The sequence below is a fragment of the Hermetia illucens genome, chromosome 2, assembly GCF_905115235.1.
Source record: "Hermetia illucens chromosome 2, iHerIll2.2.curated.20191125, whole genome shotgun sequence".
In the NCBI taxonomy this organism is placed as follows: Eukaryota; Metazoa; Arthropoda; class Insecta; order Diptera; family Stratiomyidae; genus Hermetia; species Hermetia illucens.
In genome coordinates, this window is record NC_051850.1 from 41362169 (window position 1) to 41375145 (window position 12977).

General features: G+C 42.0%; 1 long non-coding RNA gene across 1 annotated transcript; it reads right to left on the reverse strand.

Moving 5' to 3' along the window:
* Positions 1-910: 910 nt before the first annotated feature.
* On the reverse strand, positions 911-1703 carry LOC119649961. The gene is made up of 2 exons (XR_005249221.1): positions 1496-1703; positions 911-1439 (listed from the first exon to the last, which is right to left on the reverse strand). It is a non-coding gene; the product is annotated as an uncharacterized LOC119649961 (long non-coding RNA).
* Between the last annotated feature and the right edge of the window lie 11274 nt (positions 1704-12977).

Below are 12977 nucleotides of genomic sequence, written 5' to 3' on the forward strand. Positions count from 1 at the left end.
TTGATGTGTTTGCGATCATGACGGGGCCAAGAGATAGATGTTAATGTTCCGTCCGTATTGCCGGGTTGGGGAGCTGTGTAGTATGGTGTCCTAACGACCGAATACGCCCGAGTAGACAAAGAGCAGGCAATCCATCGGCTCCCCGGCCTATTCGGTTAACTAAATGGGGCAGATCTTGACGTCGACAATAATGATGACTGGGACGACAACTACGGGTGGAGCAGAGTAACAGCGAAACAACTCAACGGCAAAAAGGTAAGTAGGAACCCTCCACTGTGGACGGAACGTGCACAGAACGTTTCTGTCTTGGGTCTTATCGGTTTCAAGCGCAGCGATCTTGTTTGGAGCCCTTTGCCTTTTGGGCCCTAAAATTCAGGAGAGTATTCTTCTTGGCCGGTAACTCCTTCTCCACGATCTTTACAGCATTCAAGTGAATAGTGGAGTCCGGTATGTGTCTAATATGCCTTTAGGTATTCCTTCTTATCTGATGTTTTGCATTTTTACCATAACTTTGTGGCATTCCTTGAATAACGACGCCGAAGCAATGTTCTTACGAGACCCACTATTGCTTCAGGAGATTTGTGCGGTACGAGGGAAAAGTATGTACGCATATATGCATCTCATGAGGCTTTGTCCCGCAGGCTACGTGAATGGACAGACAGGTTGCAATTGCAATACAGAGTTTGGATAATCGGCGTGTGCTTATGATATTTCAGGAGAACTGGTCTAATGATGCGCCTACGCGCTGAAGCCTCTGGGTTGCTAATGTGGGTATCAAGACATGGAATTGATAAAGTGAAAATGTACTGATTTGTTAGTGTTTTCGCGTTGAGTGTCACCGATGTTTATTGAACTTTCTTATAGTAATGTGCCACCTTTACTCATATTGAATAAAACATCAAATCAAGGGTTGAAAAAAATAATTCTTTTTATTTAATTATTATGACCCTGGCATCTCAGCGGGACGGTTTATAAATATTTTCAGCTGTCAAATTTCTGCTTGCCAAAGAAGGTAGCATCCAGTGTATTTGCTACACACTTTCTTTGTTGAAAGTGCCAATACTGTTCAATCGGTGCCCAAATTAAAAAGGAGACATAGTGAATTTGGTTGTAATTATCTTTGCTATATCCGACCCACATTCGCCTTATTACGCCTTACATTACGTAGGCGAAACCAGGAATGGTTGACATAGATTTTGGGGTGAGATACTACTCGGCAGCATCAAAAACCTGCTACCCGATGCGTCCATAAGCGGGGCATGCACATAGGAAATGGATTTCGCTTCCTCATCGCGGGATGGATACGGACGTTTTAGAATTCTGAACAACCAGAATATCCGCAATACTATGCTCTTTATTGCTTTTCGACAGGATAAACTTCGCAGTATGTTTGTCTAGTTCTGACGGGAAAAGTTAGGTGTGTCTCGCGGCTACCTGACCTAATAAAAAAACCTTTTATTAGTTTTTGATAGCAGCATTAGCCAATCCTACTTACACTTCATCCCCCCTTCCCCCAAGGAAGATACCGAACTCAGAAAAGTCCCAGAGTTCAATCAGTTTCTACAATCTTGAACGATATTCAAGGCGATCAAAAGAATGCCCAACATCTTCAGTGCGGCTTCACAATACGTACATATTGCGATGTGCTTGTTTTTCAACCGGTCGCCAATCATCCAGGTTGGTGTTCTCAGGATCCTATAGCCCTCAGCCTGTAAGACAAAAAGTAAAGAATATATGCAATAAAAATGCGCCTTAAGTCTGGCCGTATCAATCACTCTCAACTGAACATACATGTCATCATCATCAACGGCGCAACAACGGGTATCCGGTCTAGGCCTGTCTTATTAAAAAAACTCCAGACATCCCCGCTTTGCGCCGAGGTCTACTAATTCGATATTCCCAAAAGCTGTTTGGCGTCTTGGCCTTCGCCATCGCTCAATCTCAGGTAGGGTCTGCTACGTTTTCTTTTTCTACAATAGATATTGCCCCTACAGGCTTTCCGGGCTGGATCATCCTCACCCAGGCAGATTAACTGATCCGCCCACCGCAATCTATTGAGTAGGATTTTATGCATAACCAGACGGCCGTGGTATCACTCATCGTCGTTGTATAGGTTATGTCTTATATCCTTCGGAGGATTCTTCTTTCCAACGCGTCAAGAGTTCGCAGTTTTTCTTGCTATGAACCCAGGTCTCCGAAGAATACATTCGGACTGTCAAGATTATTGTCTTGTGCAGTAAGAGCTTTGACCCTGCGGTGAGACGTTTCGAGCGGTACAGTTTCTGTAAGCTGAAATAGGTTCTGCTGGCTGACAACAACCATGCGCGGATTTCATCATCGGAGCTGTTATCGGTTGTAATTTTCGACCCTAGATAGGAGAAATTATCAACCGCGTCAAAGTTGTAGTTTCCTATCTTTATGCTTTCCGTTTGACCAGTGCGGTTTGATGTTGTTGGTTGGTTGGTTCTCGGTGCTGACGTTGCCACCATATATTTTGTCTTGCCTTCATTGATGTGCAGCCCAAGATCTTGCGCCAATCAACGCCTGCTTGATATAGATGAAGGTAGATTGTACATAGGAAGAACACCATACAACCACACACACTCGCACACAACAATGATTTTTCCATCGCTTGTGCACAGAGATTATTTGATTTGTTGCTGATTTGCTTAGATTGAAGGCTCTTTGTTATGGACCCATGATGTTCTGGACGTTTGAGGCTATCAGCCCTAGCAAGATAGCGGAGAATATCTTATAGATAGTACTGTTCCACACCTTGAGCATCAGTTGATGAGTCACTTGGTATAGTTGGGCGGTAATTTCTTCTTCGACTTATGCACTGATTCTTCCATGCTTGGTGGTAGTAACATTTGTCCGTCATATTCAGTTAAGAGACCTCCAACTCGCCTATGTTTTGGTTGTTGAGCAGTTTATCAAGTACTCAACCAATGCCTCCAATATGCCAATGCGGTCGGAAATCAGATTTCCCTCTCTTTATTGACAGGGTGAGCATCGAGACTTCATCTGTCTTGTTGACAAAATTTCCGCGTCTAGTACGGTCGCTCCCTTCACTCTCCAGATCACAGACCTTTTAGTGCTCCCTGGATTCCTTCTTCTGTCTGTGAAGTTGGCTTTCCACTAGGCGGAGTTCGTGATAGGCCTCTGTGCGAGTCGGCGTTCCTTGAGAGTGCAGTGTTGCCAGGGTTGCAATATCTTCCATTCCGTGTTTCATCGTCGACCTAGATAATTCGTGCTTTTTTGCCACTGAGCCAAATATGTTTTTGGTGGTATCAGTGAAAACGTCCTTCAGGTGGTTGTGAAGATAATTTGTCGATGCTTCATCTCCAAGATCTTTGTCAGCTGCGGTTATTGCGGCATCCATTTCCGCTTTATAGGTGCTACGGAGGGCTTTGCTGTGGATGGTTTAAATATTCACTCTCACCTGATTATCAAAAGGGATTCTAGGCGATACTACAATTGGAGCTCGGGACGCTGTGCCAACGTGATTGTGATTCGAGTTTATATTGGCGGCCCCTTGTATGATCTGCTGATTCAATAAGGCTGAGAAGTGGCGGCATTCAATTACCACGTGGTCAATTTGGTTGCCCACATATTTTTGTGGACTGCTTTCCGCGCAAACCAGGCACTTTCAACAAACATTTCGTGTGACACTGCTAGTTGAATAATCCATAGTCTGTTATCATTGGCATTTTTTAAGATATGGAAGCCAACGTATCACCTGAATACGGGCTCCGTGCCCACGTGGCTATTAAAGTATGATGTTGGTGTCATACCTGAGACAAACTTCGAGAGTTCATTCTAGTGTTTCGTAGAAGATATCCTCTCTCTTTAGTTAATGAGGTTAATATTTCGCAATTTGCTTTGAAAACGCAAAGTGCATAGCCTTTCGTGTATGTTTTCAAAGCCGACAACAGCAGGTTTCATTTTTTAGCTGACTAGGTGACCTATTCAAAGTCCATGGCTTACTGAATGACCTCTATGAAATGTAATGTCGTGGCCCTTTTTCGGGAAATCGGTTCCTATCCAGCGCATTCCTGCTGTTACATCAGAATTGGGGCAGGGTATCGGCTAGTTTTTTATACAGGGAGCGCAAGTTCCGTGACGAAATGCGCAGATTGTTCATCCGTTTCCGTTGCCGGGTCCGTCCTTTCTCCAATGTCATCACGGAAACCCTCAGAGATGGCGATGTGGGCACCATGTTGAATGCGTACTAAAGTAGGGAAGTTTATAGCCATTCTTAGCGCCTTCTCGTTCTATGTCGCAGCTTTTGATACCATGATGATGATGATAGAAAGTAAATATCAATGTGCCCCTTCCGATGGCTCATGCGAGTTCCTCCATCTAACTGGTAACGGTACCGATGTTGAAAATGTATATATGTCTTTGTTTGTCTCGGGCTACTTTGATTATGTCTTGCATCAAGGACCCATTTCTCGACGGGGCCGGAACTGCGTCGACTAAGGTAAACACCGAATCATTTTTCCGAGGCTTTGTATCTCCTTTTAAAGACATCAAATACGTTTTCTTGGCTGGCCTGTCGTCGGATCAAGAGAGATCAAGAAGAAAAGTGGAAGTAACAACAACTATACTTGTTTATTTCTTCGATCTCAGCATGCTATTTTTATTTTGCTGAGGATGGTATAAAGTACGTTGCCTCAGACCCTCTTCCCTCATCTGGCCTTGGGAAAAGCATGCTATATATGATAAATAACATCGCAGAATTGTATAACACTAAGTTGTTATTAATATATTGTTCTTTCTTCAATGGATTGAAAATGCTTTTTGCCAGTATCAAAATCTCTTCCTTTCTGAGGAGAACACGAGTCTCGGTTCCTGATCGACTCCTTTTGAGTTACAAAATATATGCTATTTTTGATTCTGGAGCCTTTTTATTGTCATATCCCTTCGTATCAGTAATAAAACGACATCGATATCTTTACCCCTGGGGAAATCTAGAAGGTTAGCCGATGCGCCCTTCGTGTGCTGTAAGTTGATCTATGATACCCTTAACGTTCCTTGCTTACGTAGTAGTGGACTCCAGCACTGGAACGTCGATTTTATTGTTCTTCCGATATATCTTCGATAGTAAGAACAATTTAACATTAGCATTCCTGTCCAATTGGTTCAAGCGGTTAGAGAGCTGGGCTGTCGTAGCATCACTGATGGCAGAGGGATTTGTTATCGTGACTGGATGTCGGATACTATTCGACTCAGCTGTGAACGAGTACCTGAGACAAATCAGGGTAATAATCTCGGGCGAGCGCAATGCTGACCACATTGCCTCTTACAGTGTACTGTAGTGTGCTGTTACGGTCCTGAATGAAGTGCTTTAAGACACTTCAAGGCACTGACTCAATATGGATTGGTGGCCCAACGGTTATTATATTATTATTATTCCTGGTCCGGGTCACCCGGTGACTCCTGGCTAACACCGCTGAGTATGAGGGCGAGATTGAACAACCTTGACAATATGGTGACAGTTGGCACTTCTTGAATTATTATCCATCAGCACTACCTACTACCCTTGCCAATGTCTTTGATCAGTACTGCAGTACTTTTGAGAAGCCGCTGTGAGGACCAAATCGACTGGCAAGTGGAATTGGTATAAAACTATTCAAAGAGTTTTGAAGCAAAGCTAAGATCAGCTAAACGATAACTATGGAGATGTTTTTCGAAACGAATTTCCTCGAATTAACTTCAAACTCAACGTACATACATTCTTAGTCAAGAGCGTAGATGGTACCCTGCGTTTACAGGAAAGCAATGAGGAAACTGCAAATCATCTTGATGGTGAAGGTGAAATTCATTCCTTTCCTCCCCTAAATATACCTGTTCAGATGTAAAGATCTTTCTGCTTTCTATTAGAATTTGAAACATTGATAGACGGGTTTTGAAGGGAGGCATATATTCGGAAGTGGCTGTTTCTGATATCCGGCAAAGATTCTACCTTGGACGCGTTTGAAGATATCGAACGAACTCAAAAATCATGTTCTCCCGGAGCAACTAAGCGACAAGATGCCGTGGAATTAGGCTTGTTAGTTAATCAGTTAGATTCTTCGGAACGTAGTGCAGAGGAAGGTCTGCATTACAATCTCATGGAAGTTGAATGAGAAGATATGCGCTGTCGTATTCGCAAAAAAGAAATATGGTCGTCCGTGGATTCCGGAAATAGTTCTTACCTCATCAGATAAGCCACCACAGATGCACTTTTAAGGTTTTGTGCAAAACAAAACCTTATTAAAATCGGTATACTGTCTGTCTGTCACACGCACTTTTCTCAGAAACGATTGTACCGATTGACACCAAATTTTGTGGAATAGTGGAAACTGTGAACGCCCGCACATGCAGTGAGTCATATCATGTTATGTGGAGCTTAATTGGGGAAGGGGTCTCCACACATGTGGAAGGGGGCATAAAACCTTTTTCTCCAAGTATAGTAATGTAGGGTTCAAATAAAAGGCCTCCATGAGTACTTTTCAGTTGTCATTTCTTTCACGAACCCATTCTAGAAACCTACTCAACCGGAAGATTCACAAAATTCACGAAGTTTCCACTATACGGTGCTTAGGCTTCGAAATACTCTCCATACTATATTAATAATGGTATGGTACTGCAGAACCTCCCTAAGGTTATCTTTTGGAATCATGCAGTAATAATGGTTATAATATAGAGCATAATCCTACCAAATTTGGTGGAAATCGCACTATTACTAACAGTAGTAAGTAAAAGTTGTCATTTCAGTACAAATTCCAAGACTTTGAATGTCAGTATAATGTTAAATATTATATTTTTATATCAGAAGTACACAAAACCTTTCATACCTGAAGGTTACAGCTTGCGGTTTTCTGACTTGTTGCATTTTAAGCCGAATTTTTGTAAAAAAAAAAATTCAAGATCGTTCTAGTCACAGCATCTGCACAGCTCATCAAGAAGTGAAACATGGCGCTAACGAGAATGAACTAGGTAAGGTTGGCCTGAACATTGAAATCAATTGGAAATGAATCAAGAGCCCACCGCGAGAGCGGGGGATGGGAAATTACTTCCTAAACTAATACCCGGATTGGGGTTGTAGACTTGCTTATCTCTTGTCGATCTTGGGATGGGATGAGGCAGCCCTGCATTTCGATGTAGTTGCGGGACTTCCTTAAATTTAAGCAGCAAATACCTCAGAAAGGTCATCTTCGACGATGAATCTGCTTATATCTTACCTTTGTCTTTCGACTTACAAAAGTGTTCAACCGTGGGAGGCAGGAAGGAATAAATGTTACAGCGGCTAGTTCAAGAGAGAGATATATGAGATGTGTGTACTTGGTCACCCCATTTCGTCAATTTACTCAAACAAAATAAAAGGAAAACCAACAAATAAAGTGAATATTATTCGTTTTAATTATAGTTGAAGTTTTTTGCTAAGTCGATGTTAATCACAAAGTTATTATGAAAATTTATCTTAACATTATGTTCCCGTAGACTGGGCTAGGATCAAACAAAAGCCAGTCATCTCAGGACGAATTATTACGAGAAGAAAATGAATAAGGTAATATTGTAGATTCAACATTTTGACTAGCAGAACAGTAAATGGGGAAAACCTCATTAATTTCATTTTTTTAGATAGAAAAACTGAACGGCATTTATTCACTTCCATAAACATCAATGCATTCAGATATTGCCTCACTTTCCTCTAACATATGAGCTCTACTTGAGTATTTTATCTAGAAAAAATAAATCCTATTACAATGGACAATAATCCAACCATAATAATCTGCATGGTCCTGAAAAAGACGTACCATAAGTGAATAGCACTTGTTCTCCCACCAAACTGGATTATATTCGATGGCCCTTTTCTGCCTATTAAATGCGGCTGGTGAAAGCGGTGAATCTATTGAGTTCGTCCTGATCTTTCAATTAGCCAATTATGCGAAAGGAAGTTTTATTGACAAGCAGAGAAAATTATGTCATTGGGTTCATTGCTTTCCTGTTTTGTGGACATTCTGTACACTGAGTTTCTGTCCAATAATTTGTGCAAATAGGAGACCATCTGTTGTGTATTTTATGAAAGACTAATGATATCTTCTTTTGCTTATTCGCGGTCATCTTTCGTCATTATTAAGTACTTCAAAAGTACTTCCTTCAATACTTTTAGAATGTAATTGTTTGAAAATAATTCCGCGATAGACTAGAACTATTGCTGCTGTTCTTATCAAAAGACAATCTGCCATGAAAAACCCCATCTGAAAATGACTAATTTAAATTTAAATAGCTTCATTGCAGGGAGGAAAAGTGACTAGTTTTTTCCATCTGATTTCAAACCCAGCACTGTCGCATGTCACCAACGAAAAAGCGAACGCACGACAATCACCCCCACTTTGTTGATATTTACACATATTTTAAACTAGAACCACTCATTCAACCCTAATTGGGGGTGTAATAGCGAAATTAAATGGTCGGTTAAATCGTAAAAAGGGGAAGTTGGTGTAGTTATTATCTCCTCGGTATAATCTGCTCGGGCCTTTTATCAGGTCGGCGGTCCCTTGAACACTTTCATTTTCCGGGACCTTATTTTCGAAAATTACAAAGTAGAATGAGATCCTTGCTTACGTTTGAACTCTTTCAGAGGATGTAGACATTTGGATAGGATTGAGTAACATTTGAGCAAGTAATTATCTACCTACAATCCACCGACAACCCTTGATTTCACTCAGCTTAGCACTTCATAGGCCCAATTGAATTGAATAAATTTTAAAATAATTGAACTCTTTGGAATTTGTGCAGATGTCGAGTTTTCACAATGCGAATGGATGACAGATTATGAACGCAGGATGTGAGCTTCGTTTGTATCTTCGTTTGGGTTTGAAACTTGATTGCATTGAATGTTGGTTAGTTGATGTTAAGATGTTTGATGTTCGTTTTTAGCATTGAGAGCTGTAGTGACGGTCACGTTGAAAAGTTGACTGAATCATTTTTAAAGATATAATGTAAAGTAGGCCTTATTGAAATTGGTTGACTCTTTATCTGTTTGTTTTCTCAAGGTGGTAGAAAGCATTGAAAGCTTGTGTGTCTTGCTTTAACCGCAACCACTCTTCAACTTGCATAATAGACCGAGTTACAAACCTTTGGGCCCAATCCAGAAGATGGGAGAATGTCCATCCGGAGGTGCTCCACCCTTCTAGGTCCTTTATGGATAAGGTCTGGTGGTCCGGTGCTGTCTGCTGCACTATATTTTTTTCGGGACTCAAACATTTGCAAAATAAGCATTTTTACGCATGTGGGCTTCCCCACCTATCCACAGCGAAAACTTAGATACTGAAAAAATGCGCGTTCTGGGTTTTCGTGTTCAATCCGAAATTCACCACCATGGCGTCACTTTATCTAAATCTGGATATAATAATAATAATATAATAATCGTTGGCGCAACAATCCAATCGCAAAGTGTGTTAGAACACTTTATTCAAGACCGTTGCGTCGCCCGAGATTATTACCCTGATTTGACTCAGGTACTCATTCACAGCTGAGTCGACTGGAATCCGACATCAAATCACGATACAAATCCTACTGCCACCAGTGAGATTTGAACCGCGACCTTCCGCTATGGCAGCCCAGCGTTCTAGCCACTTGAGCCACCCGGACACGCTGAAACTGGATATTTGTAATCCGAGTCAGCCTCTTGCATATAATATGCGGTAGAAGTTTCCCCAAGCCGCCCAATAAACAAATGGCGCGGTCTAAGGATGTCAGGGTGTTTTAACTTTCTTGTATCTTTTTATCGCCAGTATTTGCTTTTTCATTGTTTCGGAAAAACGCCCTTTTTGAAGCTTTACTGAGGAGATACCGTTATGGAGAGTATTTTGAAGACTAGATACCGTCTAAATGCAACTTTGTGTTTTTTTTCAGATTTTTCGTTCGGGATGTTTCTTAGGATGACCCCGTGAAATAAGTGATCTTTCTTCAACCTCCGAATTCCTTTGTTTTACAATTAATGTCAAAACGATTATTGGATTCAGATAGTACTAGTCAAGACTTTTCTTTTATTACATCACAAGCCTATATTTGATGAAAAACAATTCACACCCGCTATTGCATGTATGGGGACCCTCCTTAAACTCAATGTAGAAAGATCTTACTGAATGCATACGTGCGTGTTCACCATCTCCACCTTTTCATTTTATGAAAAAAAATTTTGCACCCTCCATTCACATGTATGGGGGAGCCCCCTTTAAACTTAACGCAAAATGGCGCCACTTGCTATATGTAAGGGAAGAACAGATCACACACTCTTACTAATTTTCGTGACAATCGGTCTTGCCGTTACCGAATAAATCGTGTGTGACAGACAGACAGACATCGAATGGATTCTAATAAGGTTTTGTTTCATACAAAACCTTAAAAACAACTTGAATATGCTTAAGAGTTCGTTTATAAGCCAGAAGAGCCTCGGAAACAGTTACTTTTTGCGACGAGTTGAACTTTAACATTTTCGGTTCCGATGGCCCGCAATTGGTGTCGAGGAGAGTAGATACTGCCTTAGAAGACGGTAACATTGTACCAGCAGTTAAACACGGCCGTGGCAGTATCATGGTGTGGGGTGCTATGACATCTAGAGGACCAGGGTCCCTATATATAATCCAGGAAAACCTCAGTAAATTGGGCTACCTTCATATACTGAGGCAGCACATACCAGCTATGATAGCAGTGTTGTTGTTGCCATGAGATATGATGTTAGTTCATGGCAACGACCCAAAACAACACCATGGTCGTTAAAGAATGACTGCTTTATCATGTCAAAAAGACCCTTCATCATCCATCTCAGAGCCCAAATTTAAATCCGATAGAGCAGGTGTGGGAATACATCGAAAAGGAGGTATCAAAAAGAGCAGATAAGGAGCAAGAAGGATTCTAAATCGCATAAAGGATGCTTGGAGCTCTATTGCTGCGGAAGTCACTGAAAAGAAGACTCCCCGCACTTTTAAAAGCTAATTATCACCACTAATTTACCTAATTGTTGATATAAATTTATTTTCTTTTCATTAAATTCAAAGTATCCAGTTTTTTTTTTTTCGTGTACAAAACGCAAATTTTTTTGTTTTTGTCACTATTTTTCTGTTAAAAAGTAATAAATAATTCTCGGAAATGGATGTGTATTGTGGTGCAGTTACGGCTGGCAAATTGCACGGTCAGCAGTTTCACTTTCACGTTATTGATTTGAGTCACCGAAGAGATCCACCATGGAAAATTCGTCTGGAACGTCGACGGGAGTCACTAAGGGAAGACATTGCTAGGCTGATTCAAATCAGCACTGACAATGCCAGCAGATGTCCGAAGAATGAAGTGCAGAGGGTTTACCGGAACTATTCCATCCCCAGTGAAATATCCGTAGTTGAAATTCTGGACACACTAAAGCAGAAACTTTCTGTCATATGTAGTCGGTTACGGCGGTATGGTGAAAGTCATTCCAGACGTGACCAGAATGCAACGTACACCAGGAACCAGCGGAGTTTTTTCAGATCACTCAATGAATCCCAACAGAGCATCCAGACAGTGTAGTTTTCGGTGACGGAAGCGAATGAGTATTGGGGTCGACTTTGATGATTACCCGTCCAGCATGCTGGGTGAATCACCGCCGAAGGCACCCGCCATGCCAATACGCCTGGCACGAATTTTGCGATTGTTACCGAAGAGGAAGTTCGACGAGCCATAAACATTTCGAAGAACTGGAGGGGCCCAGATCTGGATCGGGTGCAGAATTTCTGGTATAAGAAATATACCAGTGAGGTCATGAGCCGGTCGGAGGAATTTCTACCCTTCCTCACTGTGGGAATTACCTACTTTATCCCTAAGAAGGACACGGTGCAGGAACCAGCGGACACAAGACGGATTACTTGCTTACTAACCCTCTACAAATTTATAACGTCCATTATTAGTGGAAAGATCAATGCCCACCTCGAGACCAACAACATTCTGTCCGAGGCGCAGAAGGGCTGCCGAGTTGGGTCAAGGGGTTGCAAAGAGCAACTCGTTATCGACTCGGTAGTTGTAGGACAAACAACTAGAGGCTAAAGAAACATCTTTAGTTGCTATATCGAATATGCCAAGACTTTCGACAGCGTTCTGCACACCTGGCTATGGCGATGTCCTACATATGAATCCCATTAATCACAAACTAATAAAGTTTTTGGCGACAGTCATGAATGGGTGCCCACCACCTTATCAGTGCCTTCATCTGAGGGTGCCAATACCTCAGAGACCATTCATATACGGAGAGGCATCTTCCATGGGGATTCGTTGAGTCCCCTTTGGTTTCGCATGGCACTGAACCCCCTTTCATGACTACTGAATGATGCTAGAGGACATGGTTTTCCAATAAATTATGGGCTAGGTGCTAAATGCGAACTGAAACACTTGATGTACATAGATAACATCAAGTTTTATGCTGGAACTGGCGACCATCTTACAAGTCTGTTGCGAATAGTTGACATGTACAGCCGTCATATTCGGATGAGTTTGGATTAGACAAGTGTCGAATCCAAGCCATCCGTAAAGGTCATTACGAGCCGCATGCCGAGCATAGCATTGGTGACCTCCATATCGAAGCTATGACCGAGGCAGACTTCTACAAGTACCTAGGAATGATGCAAGGAACCCATGCTCAAGTTGGTGATCTGAAGGATGCTCTGCGAATTCCTGCGACGTGTAAAGTTGGTGTTGAAATCGTATCTCATGGGGAAGAATAAAATAAGCGCGCTATCCCTTCACTGGCTTATCCACTCGGAATATCGCCGTGGACGAAGACCGATCTGGAAAACGTCCAGAGGCGGATACGGACAAGTATGTCCAAATTCCAAGTGCATCATCGAGACTATGCCGTGGAGGGGATGAGCGGCACAACATCATAGGCTGTCTGTAAGGCAGACCGTGGGCTGACTCCACTTAACTTGAAGGATCGATCTTTCAATCCTTCGAGT